This window comes from Peromyscus leucopus, chromosome X (assembly GCF_004664715.2).
Source record: "Peromyscus leucopus breed LL Stock chromosome X, UCI_PerLeu_2.1, whole genome shotgun sequence".
Lineage (NCBI taxonomy): Eukaryota > Metazoa > Chordata > Mammalia > Rodentia > Cricetidae > Peromyscus > Peromyscus leucopus.
In genome coordinates, this window is record NC_051083.1 from 44,260,541 (window position 1) to 44,272,818 (window position 12,278).

General features: G+C 40.9%; 1 pseudogene; it reads left to right on the forward strand.

The window, feature by feature from the left end:
- The first annotated feature begins 8,830 nt into the window (after nt 1-8,830).
- On the forward strand, nt 8,831-11,936 carry LOC114701669 (annotated as a pseudogene).
- Nucleotides 11,937-12,278: the final 342 nt, after the last annotated feature.

Genomic DNA, 12,278 nt, shown 5'->3' on the forward strand with positions numbered 1-12,278 from the left:
GGAAACTGTTGCCAGGATGTATTTATGAGAGAAAAAAATTTATTTACAATTTTAAAAAAGATATTCTTAAAAGGGTGAATTGCTGACAGGCTTGGGTTGTGGTTTTTTTTTGTTTGTTTGTTTGTTTATAAGAAAATTTAGCATAAAAAACTCATAATATGCTTCCATGATATGAGCTCGTGAAAACTTTCTCCCCTTTGAAAAAAAATGCATGTTATTTGTAATCTGGATTTCTATCTGAGATACTCTAGAGAGGTACTTTTACAGGAATGGTTAATGTGGTTCCTGTAACGTGGTTGTCAATTCTGTTACTTACAATAAAGCAATTCCAAGATGTGCTCTAATACCTATTTAAACAAATTATCAAGTAGGTTTTGTTACCTTGTAGGTATTTTAAATATGACTCATCTTCATAATATAAAAAAAGCCAAATGGCTATCCCAATAATAGAAAGTGATAATGTATTTTATTGATAATTTGATTTTCAGATGATTCATTAAACTCCTCTGGTTACTTTGTAGCTAAGCAACAAGGCCTATAGAAAGATAATTGATTTAATGAAGAGACAGAAATGTGAAAGCCAGCTATGCCACTTATTGTATTCTGAAATTATATTGAACTTTGTTGAGGAGTCTCCCACAAAAAGTGTCTCTTATAACACTAGATCCATTAAATGTCCATGAAAAAATAAAGTCTTTGGCTACTTACATTTTTAGCAATACTGCATATTCTTTTCCTGCTAATGGAAATTTACTATGCACTTTAAAGTTTCTGAGTAGTATTTCTGGGAGGAGTCATAGTAAACTGGTTTTATATACCCAGTATGTTTAGAGCTTGTTTTTACAATAGGAATTATCTACCCATCCATCTTACTGACACAGTAATCTACGAAACATGCATAGTAAATGTTTGTCTTAGCTAAGAAATTATCAAACAAACATTATTAATGGATGCAATACAATATAAATGTCACTCCCATATCTGTGACTAGAGACGTCTGGACATGACTGGAATGGAAAAAGAATAATTATATCCCCTCTCACTGTCAGTTAAACAAGGAATGGAGTCCAAGGAAGTCTGGTCTCATATATGGCCATTGCTGAGCTCAGTAAGCAAAACACTTTTTATTTTATAGAATAACCAAATTTCTATTTATCCATTAAGGAAGAAATTTTCTACCACACAAAGATGCAACTAAGAAAGAGAATTACAGACCAATCTCCCTCATGAACATTGATACAAATAGTCAATAAAATACTGGCAAATCGAATCCAAAAACACATAAAAAAATCATCCACCATGATCAAGTAGGCTTCATCGCAGAGATGCAGTGATAGTTCAACATAAAAAATTCTGTCAATATAATCCACAATATAAACAAACTGAAAGAAATAAAAAACACATGATCATCTCATTAGATGCTGAAAAAGTTTTTGGCAAAATCCAACACCCTGTCATGATAAAAGTCTTGGAGACAACAGGGATACAAGGAACATATAAAAATGCAATAGAAGCAATATACAGCAAGCCAACAAACAAAATCAAATTAAAGAGAGAAACTCAAAGCAAGTCCACTAAAATCAGGAACAAGTCAAGGCTGTCCACTCTCCCCATATCTATTCAATATAGTACTTGAAGTTCTAGATAGAGCAATAAGAAAACAAAGGGGAATCAAGGGGATACAAATTGGAAAGAAAGAAATCAAAATTTCACTATTTGCAGATGACATGATAGTATACATAAGTGACCCCAAAAATTGTGCCAGGCAACTCCTATAAGCTGATAGACACCCTCAGTAATCTGGCAGGATATAAAATTAACTTTAAAAAATCAGTAGCCCTCCTATATACAAAGGATTAAACAGGCTGAGAAAGAAATCAGAGAAACATCACCTTTTACAATAGCCACAAATGACATAAAATATCCTGGGGTAATTCTAACCAAACAAGTGAAAGATATGTATGACAAGAACTTTAAGTCTTTGAAGAAATAAATTGAAGAAGATATCAGAAAATGGAAAGATCTCCCCTGCTCATGGATAGGTAGGATTAACAGAGTAAAATGGCAATCTTACCAAAAGCAATCTACAGATTCATTGCAATCCCCATTAAAATGCCAACACAATTCTTCACAGACCTTGAAAGAACAATACTCAACTTCATATGGAAAAATTAAAAATCCCAAGATAGCCAAAACAATACTATACAATAAAAAACTTCTGAAGGCATCACCATCCCTGACTTCAAGCTCTAATATAGAGTTATAGTGATAAAAACAGCTTGGTATTGGCATAAAAACAGACATGTGAATCAATGGTATTGAATTGAAGACCCTGACATTAACCCACATGCCTATGGACATATAATTTTTGACAAAGAAGCCAAAAGTGTACAATGGAAAAAAGAAAGCTTCTTCAACAAATGGTGCTGGCATAACTGGATGTCAACATGTAGAAGACTGCAAATAGATCCACATCTGTCACTATGCACAAAACTTAAGTCCTAGTGGATCAAAAACCTTAACATAAAGAAAGTGGGAGGTAGCTTTGAATGCATTGGCACAGGAGACCACTTTCTAAATATAATACCAGTAGCACAGACACTGAGAGCAACAATTAAAAATTGGACCTCTTGAAACTGTGAAGTTTCTGTAAGGCAAGTACCCTGTAAATAAGACAAAATAGCAGCCTACAAAATGGGAAGAGATCTTTACCAACCCCACATTGAACAGACAGCTGATCTCTAAAACATATCAAGAACTCAAAAAACTAGACATCAAGAAACCAAATAATCCAATTTTAAAAAAAATGAAGCACAGACCTAACAAGAGAATCCTCAACAGAAGAATTTAAAATGACTGAAAGACATTTAAGGAAGTGCTCAGCATCCTTAGCCATCAGGAAAATGCAAATCAAAATGACTCTGAGATACCATATTACACGTGTCAGAATGGCTACTATCAAAAACACTGATAATAGCTTATGTTAGAGAGGATGTAGAGTAAAAGGAATACTGCTCCACTGCTGGTGGGAATGCAATCTTATATACCCAGTTTGGAAATCAATATGGTGGTTTCTCAGAAAATTGGGAATCAACCTACTTCTAGACCCAGCAATGCCACTCGGGCATATACCAAAAGATGCTCAACCACACCATAAGGACATTTGCTATATGCTAATAGCAGCCTTTTTTGTAATAGCCAGAATCTGGAAGCAGCCTAGATGCCCCTCAACCAAATAATGGATAAAGAAAATATAGTACATTTACTCTATGGAAGATTACTCTGTGGTAATAATCACATCATGAAATTTGTAGGCAAATGGATGGAACTAGAAAAAAATCATCCTGAGTGAGGTAACCCAGATCCAGAAAGACAAATATTCTATGTACTCACTCATCAGTGAATATTAGATGCAAAGCAAAGGATTACCAGGGTACAAACCACAACACCAGAGAAGTTAGGTAAAAGAGGATCCTGAGAGAGACATGCATGGATTGGCCCAGGTAGGGGAAGTGGGTAAGATCCCCTGGGTTAACTGGGAGGGGGAAATAGAGGGGAGTCATATGGCGGTGGGAACAGGATGATTCAAGATGGCTAAGTTGGGGGAAAGACAGAAAGGGAGAGGAATGAAAGAGATATCTTGACAGAGTGAGCCATTATGAGGTTGGGGAGAAACCTGGTGCTAGGGAAATCCCCAGAAACCCACAAGGATTTCTCCTGCTAAGGACTGCTAGCAATGGTGGAGAGGGTACCTGAACTAGCCTTCCCCTGTAGTCAGATTGGTGACTACCCTAATTGTCATCATAGAACCTACACCCTGTGTCTGATAGAAGCAGATACGGAGACCCACAGCAAAGCACTTGGCCAAGCTCCTGGAGTTCAGTTGAAAAGAGGGAGGAGGCATTATAGGAGCTAGAGGGGATAAGATCATGATGGGGAAAACCACAGAGACATCTGATCTGAGCTAATGGGAGCTCACAGACTCTGGACTGAAAGCTAGGGAGCTTCATGGAACTAAACTAGGTCCTGTGAATGTGGGTAACAGTTGTGTGGTTTGATCTGTTTGTAGGGACCCTGACAATTGGACTAGAACTTATCCTGGGTTCATGAACTGGCTTTCTAGAGCCTATTCCTTGATGCAGGAGGGACGGGCTTGGTCCTGACCCAACTTGGTATGCCAGCTTGTATTGACTACCCAAGGGAGGCCTTACCCCCTATGAGGAGTGGGGGGGGAGAGGAAGGGGGAGTGGGAGAAGGGGAGGGAGGGGGAACAATGGTTGGTATGTAAAATGAAAAAAATTCTTAAATAAAAAAAGAATACTATGGCCGGGCGGTGGTGGCACACGCCTTTAATCCCAGCACTCGGGAAGCAGAGCCAGGCAGATCTCTGTGAGTTCGAGGCCAGCGTGGGCTACCAAGTGAGTCCCAGGAAAGGCGCAAAAGCTACACTGAGAAACCCTGTCTCAAAAAAACAAAAAAAAAAAAAAAAGAATACTAATACTAGCGTTTAAGATTTAGTCAATGGATATATATATATATATATATATATATATATATATATATATATATATGATTTTGAACCATGGTTTCTCTGAGTAACTGGCCTGGCTGTTCTGGACCTCACATTGTAGATCAGGCTGTCCTTGAGCTCACAGAGATCCACTGGCCTCTGCCTCCCCAGTGCTGGGATTAAAGGCATACACCTCCATGCATGGCTGGTTTTTAATCTTTTATTCTTTGTGAATTTCACACAATGCATTTTGATCATATTTACCCTTGTCCCAAATCTTTCAAGTTCCACCTCCCTTCCTTACCCACCTTTGTGTCTTCATTTTATTTATACGCCCAGGGAATCCAGTTTGTGGTACCATATACTCTTGGATATATGGTCTTCACTGGAGCATGGTTAATAGACAGGTCTTCACTGTTAAAGAAAACTGACTCTTCCACCTACAGCAAGAACCAGTTGCCAATAGTGCCTCAGGACTTCATGGCTGACACCCCTGCCCATATTGGGATTTTATCTGGCATTAACTTCTGCATTCTGATATATGCTGTCACAGCTGCTTTGAGTTCATGTTCCCAATTGTCCTCTTGTGCCCAGAAAACATTATTTCCTGGTAGTGATCCACCACATCTTGTTGGGATAATTTTTTTTTGTACACTGTGAAGATGTGTCTCTGTTTTTCTTCACCTTCCTAAAGCATCTTCTGACTGGTTTAATAAATGCTGAATGGACAATAGCTAGGAAGAAGACAATAGCCAGTACTTCTGGGCAGAGATAGGAACTCTGGGAAAGAATCTGAGTGGTGGGAGATTCACCAGCAAAGAAGCAGAGGAAGTAGGACACATAGTATTGAGGAGAGGTAACAAGCCATGTGGCAGAATGTATATTAATATAAATATATTAATTTAAGTTTTAAGAGGTAGGTGGGAACAAGCCTAAGCTAAAGCCAAACTTTTATACTTGATAAGACATCTCTATGTTATTATTCAGGAGCTAGCCATCCAAAGACAGACCTGCTGCAACATCTTGTTCTTGTGTTCTTTCCACCCCATCTTCTGCAATGATAATTGAAATGTAGGAGGAAAGGATAGAATATGCATATCCCATTTAGTGTTGAGCAAGCTACAGTATCTTATTTTTGGCACCTTGATCAGTTGTGGGCCTCTATGTTAATGGATGCCAAATGCAAAAAGAAATGTATCTGTTTAAGTTAACTGTAGATGTAATTGTGAACGGACTTATTAAATAAGAAACACAGAGCCAAATTCAGAGTTAAAAGCCCAAGAGGTCAGAGCACTAATGAATAGCCTTTAGCTTATCAGCCACTGCCATCCTTCCCCTGAGAAAGAGAGCTAATTCCTGTGTGTCTGTATTTTTGTTGACTTTCTGTTCTGTCTTCTCATTGGTTGTAAACCCAACCACATAACCTCCTCATCATTGCTTGTCTATACAGACCTCCAGGTCTCTATGGTTGGTATTGAGATTTTAGGTGTGTTTCTCCATGCTGGCTGTGTCCTTCAACACACAGAGATTCTGCCTGTCATGTGATTGGGATTATGAGTGTGTGCTACCATTGCCAGACTTCTGCTAAATGGCTTGCTATTAGCTCTGACCCCCCAGGAAACTTTATTTATTAACATACAAATAAAATCACATTTCAGCACAAATATCACCATATTTACCCTTTCTCTTCTAATAAATAGAAAAAAGTTGTAACTAATATAAGAAAAACTATATACAATAAGTTCAGTAACTATATACAATATATACAAGCAATAAATACCTAAATAATGTCTAGTCCACTTGTATTTTACAAACTCTGAGAAAATAATTCCATTATCTATCCTATTTTGGTAAGTCCAAAATGAACCTGATTCACTTTCTATCCTAACTTATATTACTGACAGAACTATCTTATAATGTCTTTCAAACTTAAACACTTATACCTCTTTAGTGAGATTCTTTTCTGAAATTCTTAACAAGGAAATCTGTAACTATCTTATCTTTAAATATAACTATAACTATAACTATCTAATCTTCAATACCCTTAGAGGCCCAAGAAAGAAATAATATTACCTAAAAAATTAAAAGCATGAAGTACATGCAAGCAGCTTCCAAAAATTGTGAGTTGACAGAAACAGCTAGCTACGCGTACAATCACCTGAGGTTTCTCCGCAGTGTTGGGGCATCATCTTCCACCTATAGGCTTAGCATATCTGACAGACTCATTTGTGAAGTAGGATGTACACAAGGTCAACAGTTCAACCTCACATTGGGTGAGAGCAGTCCATGTACCAGAAACACCTGAATTCCACTAGTGTCTTGTCATGATTCAGGATTTTAAATCCTGGAAATTGTTCATTTTTTTTTTTAATTCAGCTGTCCATTTTTCTTGGCTTGTGTGTGTGGCTTCATCTCAGCATCCCGTTCTTCTCTGCATCCCTCTATTAAATGCCACTCTACCATTGAGAGGTTAGACTCTGTCAACTTAGTTACTCTTTCAAGAATAACTAACTGTTTCAGCTGCTGTTCCACTGCACATCAGAAGCCATTGGTCCACTGCCAATTCAGCTGCCTTCAAAGAAAGAGGCACTGTACCCTTTCCGGATTGTAAAGGCCACTTCAGGGATGGTGACACATTGTCCTGGCCTCAGAAGATGCCTTTTGTTAAAACCACAACCACACTTGTCTTGGCAAGAATCGGTAGTCCTTTGTTTCATGTCCTATCTGTCCATTTTGTCCTGTTTTATTGTTTTTAGTTTTTCGAGACAGGGTTTCTCTGTGTACCTTTGCACTTTTCCTGGAACTTGCTTTGGAGACCAGGCTGGCCTCGAACACACAGAGATCTGCCTGCCTCAGCCTCCCAAGTGCTGGGATTAAAGGCATGTGCCTCCACCGCCCAGCCATTTTGTCCTGTTAGTCAGCAGTGGATTGAAGGATACTTTGTTGTCCAGTGACTAACTTTTGCCACAATGAAAGTTAACTCCATATGCAGTTTCTTCAATGTCCATATTTTCTCTGAAGTAGATTGGTAATGGATAATTAAGAAATAGATTAATAATTAGTCATCTATGATAATTATACTTGTATCCATGTTAGTTAACTCTTCTAGGTATACATAGATATATTTCAGATAGACAGGTAATCTTCAAATAATTCAAAGGCCTACAGAATATGGCATTAAAATATTTTAAAAATTTAGACTTTCTGGACAGTGAGCACGTCTGCTCCCAGCAGCACTGGCTTTACTTCAGAGAGGAGGATGGGCATCAAAGACATTCTATATAGAGTTTATCTTCACCTTGGAAAAAATAGCCATTTGGGCAAAAAACTGTTCTTGCCTGGATTGCTTGATCAACTGGACATGCAGGACCCATAGGAAGGTGACCACTGAACTTTGTTTGGCAAAATGGTCCTTTAGGTTCCTGCTTCACAGAGGAAACTGCCAGATGTTCTACAGGACACAGAGAAAAATGACTGAGAGACTCTAGACCTGTGGGATGAAGACAGATGCCCCAACTTTACACAGAAACTTTGGATGATTGTCCAGGCTGCCAGCTGTCTCTGTCTACTCTTGCAAGACTCCTAAAATTTGTTTGCATCCTTCTCTCATTTCTCATGTAATATTATATCCTTGTGAGGTCTTTGATGTAGTTGAAGACTAGATAGTTATAATTTCCTCAGTTATAATAAAAGATAAGTTATATATGAAACCTTAGACTCACAAATATAGGATAGATATCTTCTTTAACATTGTAACTGTAATTCTTGCTTGATAATTGTTTTGTTATGTGTAATTTTACTATGTTAAAGTTAAAATCTTCGTTTTTAAAAAATCAGAAAAGGGGAAGTGCTGTAGGATGGCCTGTATGCTGTGAATATATGTTGCTATGATTGATTGATAAATAAAATGCTGATTGGCCAGTAGCCAGAGAGGAAATATAGACAGGACTAGCAGAGAGGAGAATTGGGGGAACAGGAAGGCAGAGAGAGGAGATGCCATCCTGCCGTCCAGGGAGCAGCATGTAAAGGCAGCAGGTAAAGCCACAGAATACCTGGTGACATAGATTAACAGAAATGGGTTAATTTAAGATAGAAGAACTAGATAACAAGAAGCCTCCCACGGCCATACAGTTTGTAAGCACTATAAGTCTCTGTGTGTTTAGTTGGTTGGGTCTGAGCAGCTGCAGGACTGGCAGGTGAGAGAGATTTGTCCTGACTGTGAGCCAGGCAGGACTGGAGAAAACTTCAGCTACATTTAACCCTCATCTTAAGTGATGAGGATTAAGCAATGAGTTAGTCTATGGACATAACAATGTCATTAGGAGCTGATTTGTACCCTTTACTTGAAAATAGATTCTTCTCTCATACAATATATCCTATTTACACTTTCCTCTTCTACTACCAGGTCCTTGCCCCCTCCTCTCTCATCCAGATCCCTTCCCTTTCTGTCTCTCATTAGAAAAGGACAGGCCTCTAAGAGAAAACAACAAAACATAACTAGGGAACTAGATTGGAGGGCGAGAACTAGAAGGAAGAGAGGGAAGATGAGGAAGAGCCAGAGGTAGAAAAACTAGTATCCTGCAGAGATCAGGAAGTATGATTATGACCCAAATTTCACCGCCTGTGGACTCCATTACGAGTCCAGCAGGCAATATTGATGAAGATCGATGTTTTTCATTACATCCAGATGGAAACTGTCTACAGAGCCCTCAGTGTGGTCCCAGATGAAGAAGTCATCAACATATACTAGGGACCCCACATGCCTTTGGAGCAGATGAGTGACTTTTATGGAAAGAATTCTCACGGGAACACCATGAAGCTGTACATGGATATGTTCTCCCTGCCTGAGATGACCCTGATCTCCTGTGTGAATGAGCACTTCCTAAAGAACAACATTGATTATGAGCCAGTGCACCTGTACAAAGATGTCAAGGACTCCATAAGGGATGTCCACATCAAAGGAATAATGTACAATTGAAGCGGATATTGAGAAGTAAGTACATCTGTTATGCCGAGCAGATCCGTGCAGTGCTGGCTAAGCTGGCTGCCCATGACAAGAAGATGTTCCTCATCACCAAAAGCCCCAGCAGCTTTGTAGACAAAGGGATGTGGTATATCATGGGGAAGGACTGGTGGGACCTGTTCAATCTGGTCATAGTTCAGGCTGAGAAACCGAACTTCTTCAACGATAAGCGGAGTCCTTTTCAGAAGATGAATGAGAAAGGTGTCTTACTCTGCGATAAAATCCACAAACTTCAGAAAAGCCAGATCTACAAGCAGGGTAATTTGTATGAATTTTTGAAGCTCAATGGATGGAGAAGCTCCAAAGTGCTGTATTTTGGTGACCACATACACAGTGACCTGGCAGATCTGACGCTAAAGCATGGAGCAATCATCCCTGAGCTGCGGTCCGACTTCAGAATCATGAACATGGAGCAGTACATTCAGACCATGAACTGGCTGCAGACCTTGACTGGACTCCTGGAGCAGATGCAGGTCCACAGAGATTTTGCAGGAGTGGAAAAAGGAGAGGAAGGAGATGAGAGAAATGACCAAACGTTTCTTCAACGCCCAGTTCGAGAGCTTGTTCTGCACAGACCAGAACCCGACCTACTTCCTGAGGCACCTGTCAAGGTTCGCTGACATCTACATGGCCTTTCTGAGCTGCCTCCTGAACTATGACGTCCATGACACGTTCTACCCTAGGAGGACTCCCCTGCAGCATGAGCTCCCTGCATGGTCGGACAGCCCCTCTGCCTTGAAAGCCCCGCTGCTGCAGGAGGCTCAGGCCAAGTAATCTGTCTGTCTGAGGAAAAAGCCAGAAGGAGCCATGGCCTCACAGAGGGTACAGTGGTCCTGAGAGTTGCTTTCCCAAAGAAAGATAACACCTTTTGCATTTTTTCTACCTTACTGCAAATACTGTCCTGTCCAGGTAGAGACAGGAGCTGACCACCTGGGTTGTGTCCTCTACAGCATTGAAACACGGATGCTGCCTTGTTTACTATGGAACCAACATCAGGCCTTCTGAGATAAGTGAGACCTCTTGATGCTGTCTGTGTTAAGCAGGTCAAGAGAGGACATTTCTTGATTCTGTGAGACATTCCTTGGTTGTTTACAAGCAGAGCATTGGGGACTGGAAGGGCACGGTGACATCTGCAGCCAGTTCCCCTGTCCTCTGGTCCTAGGCTTTCGAAGACTTTTACACATTGTTCCAAGAGACCACAGCCTCCCAGAATGACTTTGTTGAGGAAGAACAAGAATTTGTCCTCAGTGTGATCTTGCTTTGCCTGCCCTGAGCTGCCGAAGGGGTGATGGGCAGATTCCCTCCTCCCTCAGAAGTGGGTGAGGAGATAGCAGCTCTAATTAAAATTGCCTTTAAGCTGGTGGGTCATACATTGTAGGAGAAGACAAGCAGCAAAGCCTTGGGGCTCAGTCTGTGGCCAGTGCAAACCTGTGTGCTAGGGCACTTGGGACACGGCAGCTCGCTGGTGGAATTTCACATTTAATGCCAAGAGCCAAGCTCACAAGGGGTATCACTTTTTCCTTCCCCAATCTGGGGGACAGAAACCTTTATTATGTCTGCTTTGCAGTTTCTTTGAACATATTTGATGCCCGAGGGCCACAGGAATGGCAGTTGTTAGAAGACACAGTCCTGTTTAAATGGTTTCATTGTAAATGCTACATGAGTACTCGTGGCTAGATCAACCTTGTCTCATGTGACCCAGCTCATTTTAAGCTTTTTCTCTAATGTGGCACAGCTGCTGCCATAGCTGCTCTTCTTTCCCCTCCTCCTTGCCCAATCCATTCCCCCCTCACCTCCAGTTAGGGTCTTGCTACGGAGCCCAGGCTGGCCTTGGACTCAGTCCTCCTGCCTCAGTCTCCTAATTGTTGAATTACAGGCATGCAACTGTGGTGTGGCATATATTAAATCTAGAGAATGGCACAAATCTGAAGGAGGCTTGTGGCGAGTGCTCGCTAGTTGGCATCTTTACTACAATAAGTAGATCATCGCTGGCTGTTGATAGACTGCTCACATGGCCTTCTGTAGGCTGCCTGCCGCAACACAGAAGTTAAATGGACTGTCTAGCATTCACCACAATGCTGTGTGTTATGGGGATCCTTGATGTCTGCTGTGTTGAACATCGTCATGAAGCTGACCCTTCAGACCCCCTCCTGTGTTGTGTTCTGAACACTGGGGTTCAGTGTTCTGCTTTTTAAGGACAGGATGGGCATTTTTCAGTTCGCTTGTTTTCCCCAGTGTTAGCCACCAGGTGCTTTTGGCAGCTAGCATCTAATGCTGCTCAGGGTGCCCCTGACTTGTGCTTTGTAGGAACAGAAAGAATTTTTGGTCTACTCAGATACCCTTCTGTATAGACTAGATGCCACTCCCGGAGGGGGGGGTTGTTTACTCAAGAATGAAGTGGAACTGCTTTCTTGAATGCCTCCCATAGGTGACCTAAGCCTTGGGGGAGAAAAACATCTCCTGGGTATGGGAAATGAATTTTACCATCTATTCCTGTGTAGAAGGGTCACAGTCTTGAGGTCACTAAGTGTGACAGTCTTGGGATCAGCTGTACCATGGCCCAGCAAACATACAGCTGGCAGACTGCATACTCAGACCCATGTCCTGACAGTGTAGCCTAGTGTACTGTCCTTGCAGGAAGAACGGGAGTTTCTGCAGGTATTGTCCTTGTCTGGTGCAGTCAGGACAGGTTTTAACTTGTCACAGTGACTCTTGGCTGGGGTCTGACTTGCTGTACTGGTTGGT